The sequence below is a fragment of the Mustela nivalis genome, assembly GCF_964662115.1.
Source record: "Mustela nivalis genome assembly, chromosome: 6".
Lineage (NCBI taxonomy): Eukaryota > Metazoa > Chordata > Mammalia > Carnivora > Mustelidae > Mustela > Mustela nivalis.
The window spans coordinates 95155329-95171966 of NC_139025.1; positions in this window are offsets into that span (position 1 = coordinate 95155329).

The following is a 16638-nucleotide window of genomic DNA, read 5'->3' on the forward strand; positions in this document are numbered from 1 at the left end:
AAATATACCTACATAAAAAAATTACCTAAGTCGCCGAAAGTAATGCAACATTTCGTTTGTTTGTTTTAAAGATTTATTTATTTATTTGAGAGAGAAAGAGTTGGGGGAAAGGTCCAGAGAGAGGAGAGAATCTCAAGGCAACTCCATGTAGAGTTCAGAGCCTGAGCCCATACCAGGAGTTAGATGCTTAAACAACTTGAGTCACCCAGTGCCCAGAGACGGTATTTCTTATTCATCTTTGTACTCATACCACAATGCTTACTGCATGATAATTTATCATATTGAAAGAAGAATGCTTTGTACTATAAATCACTATGCTGTACAAAAGTTAGAAGCTATTAAGAACACACAAATTAGGGAACAAATCATTTAGGAGAAGGAAGGGAAAAATGAAGGGGTGGAAATCAGAGGGTGAGACAAATCATGAGAGACTATAGACTCCAAGAAAAAAACAGAGTTTTAAAGTGGAGGGGGGTGGGGGGCTGAATTCACCTAGTGATGAGTATTAAGAAGGGCACGTATTGCATGGAGCACTGGGTGTTATATGCAAACAATGAATCTTGGAACACTACATCAAAAACTAATGTTATATATATAGTGACTAACATTACATTTTAAAAAATCATTTAGAAAAGACAGAAAGCTCATGTTCTTTGCATTTATTTATCCCAGGTGACGGAACATGGGAATTTTGGAGAGAATAGGCAAGAGGAAATAAAATATTTATCTCTAAAGTTAAAGAAATCATCGGACTCAAGATAAGTAGAACAGTGGCTGCAACACACAAAAGAAGCTCACCATGACCCATTTCATAGGAGAGGATAATCTGGGAATATGAATTATGCTGTTTTGGACTTTTTAACAAATACAGGTACACTTAAAAGAAGTAAAGTTTACACTAAGATATTGTTTCATCCATTTCCTCCTGCTCTATATTTACATTCATTCCCGATATTGGATGGGAATATCTCAGATTACAAATAAAAAATTAGAGAACATTGGCACATTCCTTGCCTTGAAGCAGTGAAGAATTAACAGATGTTTCTCTGCCTAGATTAGTATACTTTCAATCTAGAACTAGCTCTTGGTATATTGAGTGAGAAAAAATTTGTATTTTTCTGTCCTCAATCCCATTTACCTATTTCAAGTTGCACTTGGTTCTTTCAAATCAGTCAAGGAAGTGATGTGATAGTTATTCAGATATCCCGAAAAGAAAAATCCTTTTTACCAAGAAATTTCACTTTATACAGTATTTCAAGAAAAGCAAGCGAGAGAGATTTGGGGCCCAAGGAACTTTTGGATGTCTTGGTAACACCACATATGTGACCATCACATTCACCGGTCTATAGATTCTACAATCTGATAGATAATGGAAGGAGCCACCTCACTCTCTAGAATCCTTTGGAAAACAAAACAAAGCAAAACAGACAGGAAACCATTTGCTGTCATATTTACAGCCCTACTTGAGCTCGAAACAATGGAAATTTTTTAATCTTCTTTGGATATACCAAGGATTGTAAATTTTCATATGGAGATGGCATTCTGATGTTCTTTCCAATTATCTAAGATGTTTAATTAAATGAGATCAAGCTCTCATTAAAATCCTGCATCTATATTCAAACTTCATCTTTGGAAAACTAGGAAGAATCTAAGACCAGCACAGATTGCATGAAGCACTGGGTGTGGTGCAAAAATAATGAATACTAAAAAAAAAAAAAAAAAAAAAAATACTGTTATGCTGAAAATTAATAAAAAATAAATAATTTTTTTAAAAAGAAAAAATTGAAAGTTTTCTGAAAATAAGGGGAAAATACAAATGGGAGAGCAGAACCCAAAGCACTCTTTTAATTTATGACTGAGAAACAGTGTGATTATTTCCTAATGTGAAAACATAATATGTGAAGGGCAGTCACCTGTATTTTATGCTTATTATTTCCATAGCACAGGCATAGAGAAAGATAAGCTTGCACTAAAACAATATTAAAATAAAATAATCATAAAAGCAGATTAAATAAGAGTATGTTTTTAAAAGATATTAAAACTAAATTACCACAGGGACGCCTGGGTGGCTCAGTTGGTTGGACGACTGCCTTTGGCTCAGGTCATGATCCTGGAGTCCCGGGATTGAGTCCCGCATCGGACTCCCAGCTCCATGGGGAGTCTGCTTCTCTCTCTGCCCTTCTCCTCTCTCACCTTCTCACTCTCTCTCTCTCAAGTAAATAAAAAAAAAAAAAAAACTAAATTACCACAAAACAATGTTAAGCCCTAGTCTTTGATCCACCTCTTTAAAGTAATACTTAATATTTGGAGACTTCAGTACAATAAATATTTTCAGATCATTCCTAGGACATTAGCATAATAGGATTTGACTAATAGTGATGTTGAAATCATTCAATTTAATGAGACAAATATAGGCAACCCTATATTTGAGTTGTAATTGAGGTATGGACTAGTTTCCAATTATTCTTAAATTTTTTTACCGACTCAAGAAATTTTCTGTCTTTAGATAATATGAAAATGTAATACCAACCACTCTGGAAAGTTTACTTTCAATGTTGATAAGCAGCCACGTTTGGCAGAAATACCTCTAACTTCTACATTTCCAAAGTCTCTGATCACATTAAGAAATCCAGCCTGTGAATATTCATGAAGAACAAAAATACCTACTATCCCCATCAGCATGAAGCAATGTCCATCACCTAAAACTGTCTTCTACCACAACAGATTTTTCTATGCCAAACTCCTGTTGGGATCTGGGAAGCAATATTTGGAAATCCCAGCTCCATTATCACTTTCCTAGCTGTAGGACAGGCCCTCTCAAGTGTTTCATCCTTCAAATTCTTTTTTTCTTTTTTTTAATTTCATGCTTCACATTCTTTTTTTTTTTAAGATTTTATTTATTTATTTGACAGAGAAAGAGAGAGACCACAAGTAGGGAGGCAGGTAGAGACAGAGAGAGGGGGAAGCAGGTCCCCTGCTGAGCAGAGAGCCCAATGTGGGGCTCCATCCCAGGACCCTAAGATCATGACCTGAGCTGAAGGCAGAGGATTAACCCACTGAGCCACCCAGGCACCCTTTCATGCTTTACATTCTGAGAATAAACTAAGAATAGAAAAATCAATAAAAAATGTCTTTAAGTTGGCAAAATGAGCTAAAGGAATTGAGAATGCTTAATGATAAATCAAAGTCCTTCTGAAAGTACCCAGTGCAGCATGGAGGAAAGAGGACATAATCAAACTCTTTTTAAACAATCAAGGGCTATTTATGGACAACTGAGCAAATACTCTAATTTTTCTAGGCAAGGAACCAGAGAGGTCTATGCAGAAAATACAAAGAAAGAGAATTAAATTTTCCTTGTGGGAGTGGTTATGGTTTTTTCAAACAATATACTTTGCTATTTTGTCTGTTTATTTTTGTCTGTATTGAGCCAAGAGCATTCTCAGAAGAAATCTGACCACAAAGCTTAAATGCCATGTGAACTTATTTTGGGAGTATCTGATGTAATTCTAATTTCTCTTGCAACACCAAATAATGGAGACCATTCATTGAAAATGATATCCATGATGGTGTTTCATATTGATAAGAACATAATCTTTCTGCTCTAATCTTTGTTTGAAATACTGCATCATTTTTTTTTAATTTTTATAAATACTGCATCTTAAATTTTGTTTGGGAGAAGTGAATAATTTAGCAAAAAACAACTGAAATAAATAAATGGAAAATGGGATCTAGGAGGAACTACTGTACAATTAGGTAGTCCTGAGTCAATACTGCAATGAATCCAGTGCTGTCTATTATATTAAGTTGATCCTACCTTATCCAAACCTTATTATCAACTACCACCAGTCCAAAAATACCCTGATGCTATGAGCATGTCATTGCTCTGTGAATGCTTCCAAGTTCATTAACCTGGAACAGCTCAAGCAATTTCTTAAATTTAAAAATAATGACTGTCAGAGAGGTATAGAAATGGCTTCAAGGACAGAAAAAGGAGTAAGGGAGATAGATGGATCTTTGAAAAAGACACATCTGAAAAACTTACATGATTGCATGTCAGAAGCTATGTGAGTTCAAGGAAGGAATATGTTACCCTGCTCTTCATTGCACCAATCCCTTCACAGTTTCAGTCCAGCAAAATTGGAAACTCTCAGATGACCATCACAATTACCCATGTCTATGCCCTAACTGCTGCCTTATAAGTCGAGCCCTAGTCGAGGCCTGGCTGTACAATGGGAAAGATCTCTTGCCCCCAGGGCTTTGGATGTGTCTGAGGCTTTTATGGTCCTTATGCTACTGCTCAGCCTAATGAGCCTTGGGAGTCCCCAGTCTACTGTTGCTGAATCTCAGTTCTTGCTAGAAAGCTGACCTTAGACTCTGCAGGCTCTGAAACAAACCTTATTGCATAACACAGTTCACCCCTTTTACTTACTTTGGGTTAATTAATTTGGCACTAGATATGCTACCACTTCTCCATGTGTCAGTCTATACCTGAGTAAAATGATTCTATTTTCTGTCTCAACCATGGTCCCGAAATAGGCAAGGCTGAATGGTTAAATATCAAGTTATCTTCAGAAGCTGTAGAAGCAGAAACACTCCCTTCAGTGTGTTACAGTGTCTTCACATAACAGCTGAATTTCTTGATGATGTTTGCAAACAGCTTACTAATTGGTGCCTATATATGGATCTCATACAGAAAACACAGCTGCTGTCATTAGTAATTGAATATTTTTATAAATTGTTATCAAAGTATAATTTTCTAAATGTTATAAATAAATTTCTCAAATAGATGATGAAAACATGTCAAAAATTATATTTAACTCTTTAATGAGGGAGAGTAGGATGATGAAGCCAATTCAAAAGAAAATATAAAAATGTGATTTCATGTAGAGTATAAAAAAGAACATTGAAATAAAATTTCTAAATTATGTGTAAATTGATGGAGGCATAATATTCCATTGTATATATGGGCCATATTTTCTTTATCCATTCATCTGTTAAAGGGAAGAAGATATGAACAGACACTTCTCCAATGAAGACATACAAATGGCGATCAGACACATGAAAAAATGTTCATCATCACTAGCCATCAGGGAGATTCAAATTAAAACCACACTGAGATACCACCTTCCACCAGTTAGAATGGCCAAAATTAGCAAGATAGGAAACAACATGTGTTGGAGAGGATGTGGAGAAAGGGGAACCCTCTTACACTGTTGGTGAGAATCCAAGTCGGTGAAGCTACTTTGGAGAACAGTGTGGAGAGTCCTCAAGAAATTAAAAATAGAGCTTCCTTATGACCCTGCTATTGCACTCCTGAGTATTTACCCCAAAGATACAGATGTAGGGAAAAGAAGGGCCATCTGTACCCCAATTTTATAGCAGCAATGGCCACGGTCGCCAAACTGTGGAAAGAACCAAGATGCCCTTCAACGGACGAATGAATAAGGAAGATGTGGTCCATATACGCTATGGAGTATTATGTCTCCATCAGAAAGGATGAATACCCAACTTTTGTAGCAACATGGATGGGACTGGAAGAGATTATTCTGAGTAAAATAAGTCAAGCAGAGAGAATCAATTATCCTATGGTTTCACTTATTTGTGGAGCATAAAAAATAGCATGGAGGACATGGGGAGTTAGGAGAAGGGAGCTGGGGTAAATTGAAAGGGGAGGTGAACCATGAGAGACTATGGACTCTGAAAAACAACCTGAGGGTTTTGAAGAGACAGGGGGTGGGAGGTTGGGGGAACCAGGTGGTGGGTATTAGGGAGGGCACGGATTGCATGGAGCACTGGGTGTGGCACAAAAACAATGAATACTGTTACACTGAAAAGAAATAAAAAAAATTTTAAAAGGGGGGCATTGTGGCTCTTTCCACAGTTTGGCGATTGTGGCCATTGCTGTTATGAACACTGGGGTACATGTGGCCCTTCTTTTCACTATGTCTGTATCTTAGGGGTAAATACCCAGGAGTGCAATTGCAGGGTCATAGGGAAGTTCTATTTTTAATTTCTTGAGAAATCTCCACACTGTTCTCCAAAGTGGCTGCACCAATTTGCATTCCCACCAACAGGGTGAGAGGGTCCCCCTTTCTCCACATCCTCTCCAACACTTGTTGTTTAATGTCTTGTTGATTTTGGCCATTCTAACTGGTGTGAGGTAGTATCTCAGTGTGGTTTTGATTTGAATCTCCCTGATAGCTAATGATGATGAACATTTTTTAATGTGTGTGTTAACCATTTACATGTCTTCTTTGGAGAAGTTTCTGTTCATGTTGTCTGCCCATTTTTTTATGTAATCATCTGTTTTGTGTTGAGTTTGAGAAGTTCTTTATACATCTTGGATATTAGCCCTTTGTCTGTGGTGTCATTTGTGAATATGCTCTCCCATTAAATAAATAAATAAATAATATGTAAACTGGTTAATATCCTAAAAGGCAATACAACATTAACCTTTGGGATATCCTTTTCTAACACACACACACGTGCACACACATGCACACACACACACACACACACTTATCACAGTTTAGCAGTTTTCTATTACGTCTATCTCCCCAACTTCCAGGCGAAATAAATATCTGTTCCTATGCCACCCAATCTATTGTGTTTTTATTATAGCAGCCCCAACAGACTAAGATAGGAACTTCTATTTCCTCACCAGCATAGAGAAAAATAAGAGCTGATACTTGACAGTATCTTTCACACACAAGCATTTCAGCAGAACAGCAACAGGCCTACATTTTATAAATACCTATAGTCACACATATCCTTTAATGTTTCTTAAAGAAGCAAAAATGAAGATGTGCCCTAACATAGTCTAAAGGTAGCTAAATGCCCTATCAAACTGTTATCTGGTACCTATTTGATAATACATAAAAATAGGAAGCAAATTAAAATGGCTTCATAATCAATGCTGCTATATTCTATTTTATTGAGTGTTGTCTAGGTATCCAAAGATTTTTCATTAATTATCAATTTAGTGTTAGTCCAAGGTCTTAAAGTTAACAAAGGATATTGGAAATTATGTATAAGATGACATTCCAGAGCAACACAATTACTATTGATAACAGAACACTTCTTAGAAATAAAATTCAGCCAGGTGATGGCTATTAAGGAGGGCATGTGGTAGGATGAGCACTGGGTGTTATATGTAACTAATTAATTGTTAAACACTACAACAAAACTTATGATGTACTATGTGCTAACTGAAATAATTTTAAAAAAAATAAAATTCAACTTGATTGAACACATAATTGAACATTATTTTATTGTATTATGTCAGTCACCATACAGTACATCATTAGTTTTGGATGTAGTGTTCCACTGGGTGATATATGTAAACAATGAATCTTGGAACACTACATAATTATATATTTTTAAGAATGCTACATACGTAGAAGTAACCCTAGCTCATCAGATCAGTGAAACCAGTAGGTGAAGTTTATTAAATACAGAATAAGCAGTTTTTCTATGTAAAAACGAAGTGGCCTTACAAAACATAAAATGCATGTTTGTGTTATATTCTAATCTATTATAAATTGATGAAGAAAAACACAGCTCTTTCCAAATTAAACTAGCCAAACTATTGATTTATACAAGGAATCATTTTGAATACCTGAAATTGGATCCTTACATATAAAAGCTTCTGAGCTGGCAGCTTCCATTAGAAGTTGTTCATTTCTTTTTTCTTAAAAGGCTGGCACATTTAAATCATTAGAAATTCAATTTCTTTTTTTTTTAATTTAAATTTTTTCTTTATTTCTTTTTTTTAATTTTTTATTTTTTATAAACATATATTTTTATCCCCAGGGGTACAGAAATCTTTACCTTGTTTAGAGTTTATGAAAGCACTTATTTTACTCTATAACCAACTAGAATTGGAGCTCCATTAAACTGAAGAAACTTTAAAACTGAATGTATGGATTTCTCCTGAGAACAAGAAAATATTTAGCACTCATACAAGAAGGATAAAATATTTTATCATTTACAGACACAAGAACTTTCACCTATAGTTAACAAATCCAGCCATAGGTGGAAAGCAAATATGAAGATAGATAACATGTAAAAACTCCTATAGAAAAAAAGAATATATTTTCACTCAACAAATATTTATTGAGCTGCAAATATATGCCAGGCACTGTGCTAATGACTGAGGTGATTACGATTATGAACAAGATAGGAGAGATACTATCCCTAACAGAGTAGGCATTCTAATGTGAAAGACAAGACACAAAGTAATTGCAGATTTTAATAACTTCTATGAACAAATAAAACAATGTGATAGTGAGCAAATAAAAGTTACCAACTTCAGATAGCATGGTGACAGAATGCGTGAATAAGGAAAAGTATGAGATGAGTTTGAACAGGTAGCTAGAAGTCAGAACCGACAGTCCTATAGGTCCTGGTAAGGAGTTTGACTTTATTCTGAAAAGAGTGGAAAGAATTTGAAAGAATTTTTCTGAAGTAGTTGAAAATATTTCATAAATGTTTTTTGAATATCACTCTAGAAGGATCAGATAGGGGAAAGTGGGAAAGCAGGTAACTAACTGGCTGCCTTCAGAAAAGAACCAATAATAGAAACACCAGAATACTGGCAAAAGAAATAGGCATAAATGGATATTTTTGGTGTTTTTAAGAGATAAGACTTTTTTGAAATAAAACATTTTAGAACGTGTATTAATGTGAAAGCAGTAGAAGCAGAGAGAAATGGGCAAATTAAGATTTTTTAGAAGTAGAAACAACAGAACTTGCCCTAATTATTAACAATGGAACATTAAATTGTTTAGAATTGCTACCAACAGGAAAAAAAATTGATAAAATAAAAAGCTAACAAGGGGCGCCTGGGTGGCTCAGTGGATTAAGCCGCTGCCTTTGGCTCAGGTCATGATCTCAGTGTCCTGGGATCGAGCCCCGCATCGGGCTCTTTGCTCAGCGGGAGCCTGCTTCCTCCTCTCTCTGCCTGACTCTCCGCCTACTTGTGATCTTTCTCTCTGTCAAATAAATTAATAAAATCTTAAAAAAAAAAAAAAGCTAACAAGATAGGAAAGAACAACAGTGGATTTTTTGGGTGATTCAGAACCCAAAAAGTTAAACACTAGGACACTAAACCTTCATTTTCCCTTAGAATGTTTCCAAATGTGGAAAATTTGGGGATTCATTTCAGAAGCTTTGCAGAAAGAAGTTAAAGCTCCTGAGATGAGGAGACTTATAGAAAATACTCCTTTTTTAACAGATTTTATTTATTTCTTTGAGAAAAAGAATGAGGGGAGAGAGAGAGAAAGAGAAAGAGAGAGCAGGGGGAGGGGCTGAGCAAGGAGCCTGATTCAGGACTTGATCCCAGGACCCTGAGATCATGACCTGAGCTGAAGACAGATGCTGAGCCAACTGAGCCACCAATGTGTCCCTACAAAATACTCTTCATCTTGAGCCAGGACGCAAAGGGGTATATACTTAGGATAAATGGACAACAGAACTACCAGGTATTTACCCAAAGAAAACAAAACACTAATTCAAAAAGATAATGTGCACTCTAAGTTTATTGCAGCATTATTTATAATACCAAGATATGGAAGAAACATAAGTTTCTGTGAAGACAAATGGATAAGGAAGACGTGCTACACACACACACACACACACACACACACACACACCACAATGGAACATAAAAGAACAAGTTCAGTCATAAAAAAGAACAAGATCTTGCCATTTGTAACAACATGGAAGGACCTAGAGAGCATTGTGCTAAGAGAAATAAGTCAGATTGAGAAAGACAAATACCATATAATTTCACTCATATATGGAATCTAAAGGACAAACAAATGAATAAACAGAAAAATCAGATCTATAAATACAGAGAACAAACTGATGGTTGAGAGAAGGGAGAAGAATGTGGAGATAGGCAAAATGGGTGAAGGAGAGTAGGAGATACAGGCTTCCAGTTATGGAATGAATAAATCAAGGGAATAGAAGTTATAGCATAGGGAATATAATCAATGGTATTATAACAACGTTGCATGGTGATAGATGATAACTACTCTTGTGATGATCATAGCATAACGTATAGACTTGTCAAATCACTATGTGATACACCTGAAACTAACATTATGGACCAACTACACTCAAATAAAGAATATTTTTAAAATAAACCTGGGGCACCTGGGTGGCTCAGAGGGTTAAGCATCTGTCTTCAGCTCAGGTCATGATCCCAGGGTCCTGGGATCAAGCCCCACATAGGGCTCCCTGCTCATCAAAGAGTCTGCTTCTCCCTCTCCCTCTGCCTGCCACTCTTCCTGCTTGTGCTCTCTATCTCTCTGTCAAATAATAAAATCTTTAAAATATAAAAAATAAAAATAAAACAGAACCACGTGTACTTCCTAACCCAATACAAATGAACTGTCCAGAAGGTTGTCATAACAATGAGTATGGTAGGACCAGAGAGGAGTGAAAAATCTTTAAGAAGTTTGGACCACAGAGAGAGTAACAGTTTTAGTATATATATTGGCAATTCATACTTTACCTTTGCTTAACAATATCCCTAACAAAGTGTCCTCAGGTGCCTAACAGATACAAACACAAATCCTCTGTGAAGGACAGTGTTTTCCTGCTAGGTCTTAGACAAAACCCACAAATAACTTTTCAAGGGCAGTAAGCAGACATAGCCAGAATTAACTGCATAACTTTTCTATTGGCAATGTAATGTAAAAAATTACAACTTGGTGGTTTAAACAAATTTATCATGTTGTAGTTCTGAAGATCAGCAGTTTGACAAGACCTCTCTGGGCTAAAAATCAAGGTGTAGGCAGAGCTACATTCCTGGAGGCTCTAGGGGAGAATCTGTACCCTTCTTTTCTTTGGTTTTCAAAAGCTTCTTTGGTTTTCAAAAGCTTCCCTGGCTGGTAGCTCCCTTATTCCATCTCCAAAGCCAGCAGAATGAATTCCTTCACACACACCACCACCTCTCTGATTCCTGTAGGCAAGGGCCTACCTAGAGAATTGAGAACAATCCGCAGTCCTTAATCTTAATCACACCTGCAAAATCCATTTCACCATGGGAACTAGCAGGTAGACAGTATTTTAAAAAATGTTATTCTGAGAATTTAGGTCAGGAACATCTTTGAAAACCATTATTTTACCTACCACGATGTATAATGAAATGGCATGCTGTGCATGAGAGCCAGCAAATACCTCAGACTGAAGAAACAGAATACTCAGACATCACACACTGGGATCACACATCAGGTATAAAAGAACTCTCACAGAAATATTTTTAAAATAATTATGCCTAAAAAAGGGGGAAACACAAAATTTGCCTATTACCAGTTAACAAGAACATATTTTCCATCTTCTCCACATTGCTTCTGATTATCATGTCACTATTTACCTTTATCCTTTTCCGGCTGATGTAATCCTAGTATCGCAGTTTCCCTCCCATTCCCACAACATTCAAGATATAATTCATCATCATCTGGTTTTCACTGGAACTGCTCAAAAATCAACTTTTTGTCTAATTTTGTTTCTTGAGTGGTAATCTATTTTTCTCTCTTTCCTTTTCAGCTATTATGTTTTTTTAAAGATTTATTAATTTATTTTAGAGAAGGAGAGAGAAAGAGAAAGAACACACACAGGTGAACAGGGGTAGAGGCAGAGGGAGAACACGAGAGAGAACCTCAAGCAGACTCCCCACTGAGTGCAGAGACTGATATGGGGCTCCATCCAATGACACTTAGATCACGACCTGTGCTTAAACCAAGTCACACACTTAATAGACACAGACACCCAGGTGCCCTCTAGTTATTGCTTTTGTCCTTAGCTTCCTTTGTTTATTATTTATATAAGGTGAATTTTTAATTTAATGCTGTTAGAATGTATTGGACTTGCTCTTTGAAGTTATAGATTTTTGTGTTGGAACAAATCTATAACAAACAATTTTTCAGATATTATATCTTTAAATATCACTTGACTCTTCCTGTCTTCAGAATTTCCAACTAAATTTAAATTTAATTGGAAATTTTTTTAATATAATTTTTTATTTTTTATAAACATATATTTTTATCCCCAGGGGTACAGGTCTGTGAATCACCAGGTTTACACACTTCACAGCACTCACCAAAGCACATACCCTCCCCAATGTCCATAATCCCACCCCCTTCTCCCAAACCCCCTCCCCCCAGCAACCCTCAGTTTGTTTTGTGAGATTAAGAGTCACTTATGGTTTGTCTCCCTCCCAATCCCAGATTCTTTCATTTATTCTTCTCATACCCACTTAAGCCCCCATGTTGCATCACCACTTCCTCATATCAGGGAGATCATATGATAGTTGTCTTTCTCTGCTTGACTTATTTCTCTAAGCATGATACGCTCTAGTTCCATCCATGTTGTCGCAAAGGGCAAGATTTCATTTCTTTTGATGGCTGCATAGTATTCCATTGTGTATATATACCACATCTTCTTGATCCATTCATCTGTTGATGGACATCTAGGTTCTTTCCATAGTTTGGCTATTGTGGACATTGCTGCTATAAACATTCGGGTGCACGTGCCCCTTTGGATCACTACGTTTGTATCTTTAGGGTAAATACCCAATAGTGCAATTGCTGGGTCATAGGGCAGTTCTATTTTCAAGATTTTGAGAAACCTCCATGCTGTTTTCCAGAGAGGTTGCACCAGCTTGCATTCCCACCAACAGTGTAGGAGGGTTCCTCTTTTTCCGCATCCTCGCCAGCATCTGTCATTTCCTGACTTGTTGATTTTAGCCATTCTGACTGGTGTGAGGTGATATCGCATTGTGGTTTTGATTTGTATTTCCCTGATGCCGAGTGATATGGAGCACTTTTTCATGTGTCTGTTGGCCATCTGGATGTCTTCTTTGCAGAAATGTCTGTTCATGTCCTCTGCCCATTTCTTGATTGGATTATTTGTTCTTTGGGTGTTGAGTTTGCTAAGTTCTTTATAGATTCTGGACACTAGTCCTTTATCTGATATGTCGTTTGCAAATATCTTCTCCCATTCTGTCAGTTGTCTTTTGATTTTGTTAACTGTTTCCTTTGCTGTGCAAAAGCTTTTGATCTTGATGAAATCCCAATAGTTCATTTTTGCCCTTGCTTCCCTTGCCTTTGGCGTTGTTCCTAGGAAGATGTTGCTGCGGCTGAGGTCGAAGCGGTTGCTGCCTGTGGTCTCCTCAAGGATTTTGATGGATTCCTTTCGCACATTGAGGTCCTTCATCCATTTTGAGTCTATTTTTGTGTGTGGTGTAAAGAAATGGTCCAATTTCATTTTTCTGCATGTGGCTGTCCAATTTTCCCAGCACCATTTATTGAAGAGGCTGTCTTTTTTCCATTGGACATTCTTTCTTGCTTTGTCGAAGATTAGTTGACCATAGAGTTGAGGGTCTATTTCTGGGCTCTCTATTCTGTTCCATTGATCTATGGGTCTGTTTTTGTGCCAATACCATGCTGTCTTTATGATGACAGCTTTGTAATAGAGCTTGAAGTCCGGAATTGTGATGCCACCAACGTTGGCTTTCTTTTTCAATATCCCTTTGGCTATTCGAGATCTTTTCTGGTTCCATATAAATTTTAGAATTATTTGTTCCATTTCTTTGAAAAAGATGGATGGTACTTTGATAGGAATTGCATTAAATGTGTAGATTGCTTTAGGTAGCATAGACATTTTCACAATATTTATTCTTCCAATCCAGGAGCATGGAACATTTTTCCATTTCTTTGTGGCTTCCTCAATTTCTTTCATGAGTACTTGATAGTTTTCTGAGTATAGATTCTGTGCCTCTTTGGTTAGGTTTATTCCTAGGTATCTTATGGTTTTGGGTGCAATTGTAAATGGGATTGACTCCTTAATTTCCGTTTCTTCTGTCTTGCTGTTGGTGTAGAGAAATGCAACTGATTTCTGTGAATTCATTTTATATCCTGACACTTTACTGAATTCCTGTATAAGTTCTAGCAGTTTTGGAGTGGAGTCTTTTGGGTTTTCCACATATAGTATCATATCATCTGCGAAGAGTGATAATTTGACTTCTTCTTTGTCGATTTGGATGCCTTTAATTTCCTTTTGTTGTCTGATTGCTGAGGCTAGAACAATAATACAATAATAGTAGGGGACTTTAACACTCCCCTCACTGTAATGGACAGGTCATCCAAGCAAAAGATCAGCAAGGAAATAAAGGCCTTAAATTACACACTGGACCAGATGGACATCACAGATATATTCAGAACATTTCATCCCAAAGCAACAGAATACACATTCTTCTCTAGTGCACATGGAACATTCTCCAGAATAGATCACATCCTCAGTCCTAAAACAGGACTCAACCGGTATCAAAAGATTGGGATCATTCCCTGCATATTTTCAGACCACAATGCTCTAAAGCTAGAACTCAACCACAAAAGGAAGTTTGAAAAGATCCAAAATACATGGAGACTAAACAGCATCCTTCTAAAGAATGAATGGGTCAACCGGGAAATTAAAGAAGAATTGAAAAAAATCATAGAAACCAATGATAATGAAAATACAACGGTTCAAAATCTGTGGGACACAACAAAGGCAGTCCTGAGAGGAAAATATATAGCGGTACAAGCCTTTCTCAAGAAACAAGAAAGGTCTCAGGTACACAACCTAACCCTACACCTAAAGGAGCTGGAGAAAGAACAAGAAAGAAACCCTAAGCCCAGCAGGAGAAGAGAAATCATAAAGATCAGAGCAGAAATCAATGAAATAGAAACCAAAAAAACAATAGAACAAATCAACGAAACTAGGAGCTGGTTCTTTGAAAGAATTAATAAAATTGATAAACCCCTTGCCCGACTTATCAAAAAGAAAAGAGAAAGGACCCAAATAAATAAAATCATGAATGAAAGAGGAGAGATCACAACTAACACCAAAGAAATACAAACTATTATAAGAACATACTATGAGCAACTCTACGCCAATAAATTTGACAATCTGGAAGAAATGGATGCATTCCTAGAAACATATAAACTACCACAAATGAACCAGGAAGATATAGAAAGCCTGAACAGACCCATAACCAGTAAGGAGATTGAAAGTGTCATTAAAAATCTCCAAACAAACAAAAGCCCAGGGCCAGATGGCTTCCCGGGGGAATTCTACCAAACATTTAAAGAAGAACTAATTCCTATTCTCCTGAAACTGTTCCAAAAAATAGAAATGGAAGGAAAACTTCCAAACTCATTTTATGAGGCCAGCATCACCTTGATCCCAAAACCGGACAAGGATCCCACCAAAAAAGAGTGCTATAGACCAATATCCTTGATGAACACAGATGCGAAAATACTCAACAAAATACTAGCCAATAGGATTCAACAGTACATTAAAAAGATTATTCACCACGACCAAGTGGGATTCATTCCAGGGCTGCAAGGTTGGTTCAACTTTCGCAAATCAGTCAATGTGATACAACACATCAATAAAAGAAAGAACAAGAACCATATGATACTCTCAATAGATGCTGAAAAAGCATTTGACAAAGTACAGCATCCCTTCCTGATCAAAACTCTTCAAAGTGTAGGGGTAGAGGGCACATACCTCAATATCATCAAAGCCATCTATGAAAAACCCACCGCAAATAATATTCTCAATGGAGAAAAACTGAAAGCTTTTCCGCTAAGGTCAGGAACACGGCAGGGATGTCCATTATCACCACTGCTATTCAACATAGTACTAGAGGAAATTTTAATTTAGTTGGAAATTTAGTTAAATTTAGTGGAAATTTAACTTTTAACTTCTCTTTCACATTTAATTTCTCTTCCATTTTTCTCTTTTTGTCTATTCACAATGCATTAATGTACACAGTCTTCTGATGTAGTTTCTAGTTAATTTATTCTCCTATGAGCTCTCCCATATACTATTAAACCAGTCCAATGAGTTTTTAATTTACATTATTATATTTTTTTATTTCTGGGTAGTTATATTTTCTCAAAAAAAGTTCCCATATCCATTAATCAGAATGTTGACACATCTACCTGGTGTCAGTGGATGAAGGTGTAACCCCACAGAGAACTTTAAATCAATTCCCATGATGGAAGGAGCTCTCACTACCTTCCTAAAGAAAAGTCAGTAAGATAAGTGATGTCTAGACTTCTTTAAAAAAATGCATTAATGTTCTTACCTCTCTCTGGTTTGTCAGGGTTGGGAGGTTTGGGAGGGATGGATGTTAAAAAACAAAACAAAACAAAACAAAAAACATCCTGACCCCTAACTGGTATGGAGAAGAAATGCCTGCTGGGTGCTAACTCTGGTGGTGAGGAAGTAGCTTCCCCAAGCAGCTAGAAAAGGGAATGTGTCAGCAAAAAGTGAACCTAAATACATTGAAAACAAATCTACATGCCAAGTGTTACCGTCCATGAAAGCAGAAGAAAATTTCAGTGAATTTTCAATTTGTGAAACAGAAGGGAAAATATCTTTGCAAACTTGATGCCCATAAAAGCATTTCACAATGGAAAATTCCCTACCCTATTGTACACAAAATTTGGAAAATCTTTCTTCACCTCATTACAATGTGTCTTATTTGCATTTGGATTTGTACAAAAGCCAATAGTTGGGACCCTATGGTATGCCCACCAAGATGACATTAAGATAGAAAGAACTGATCCTAGACAAAAT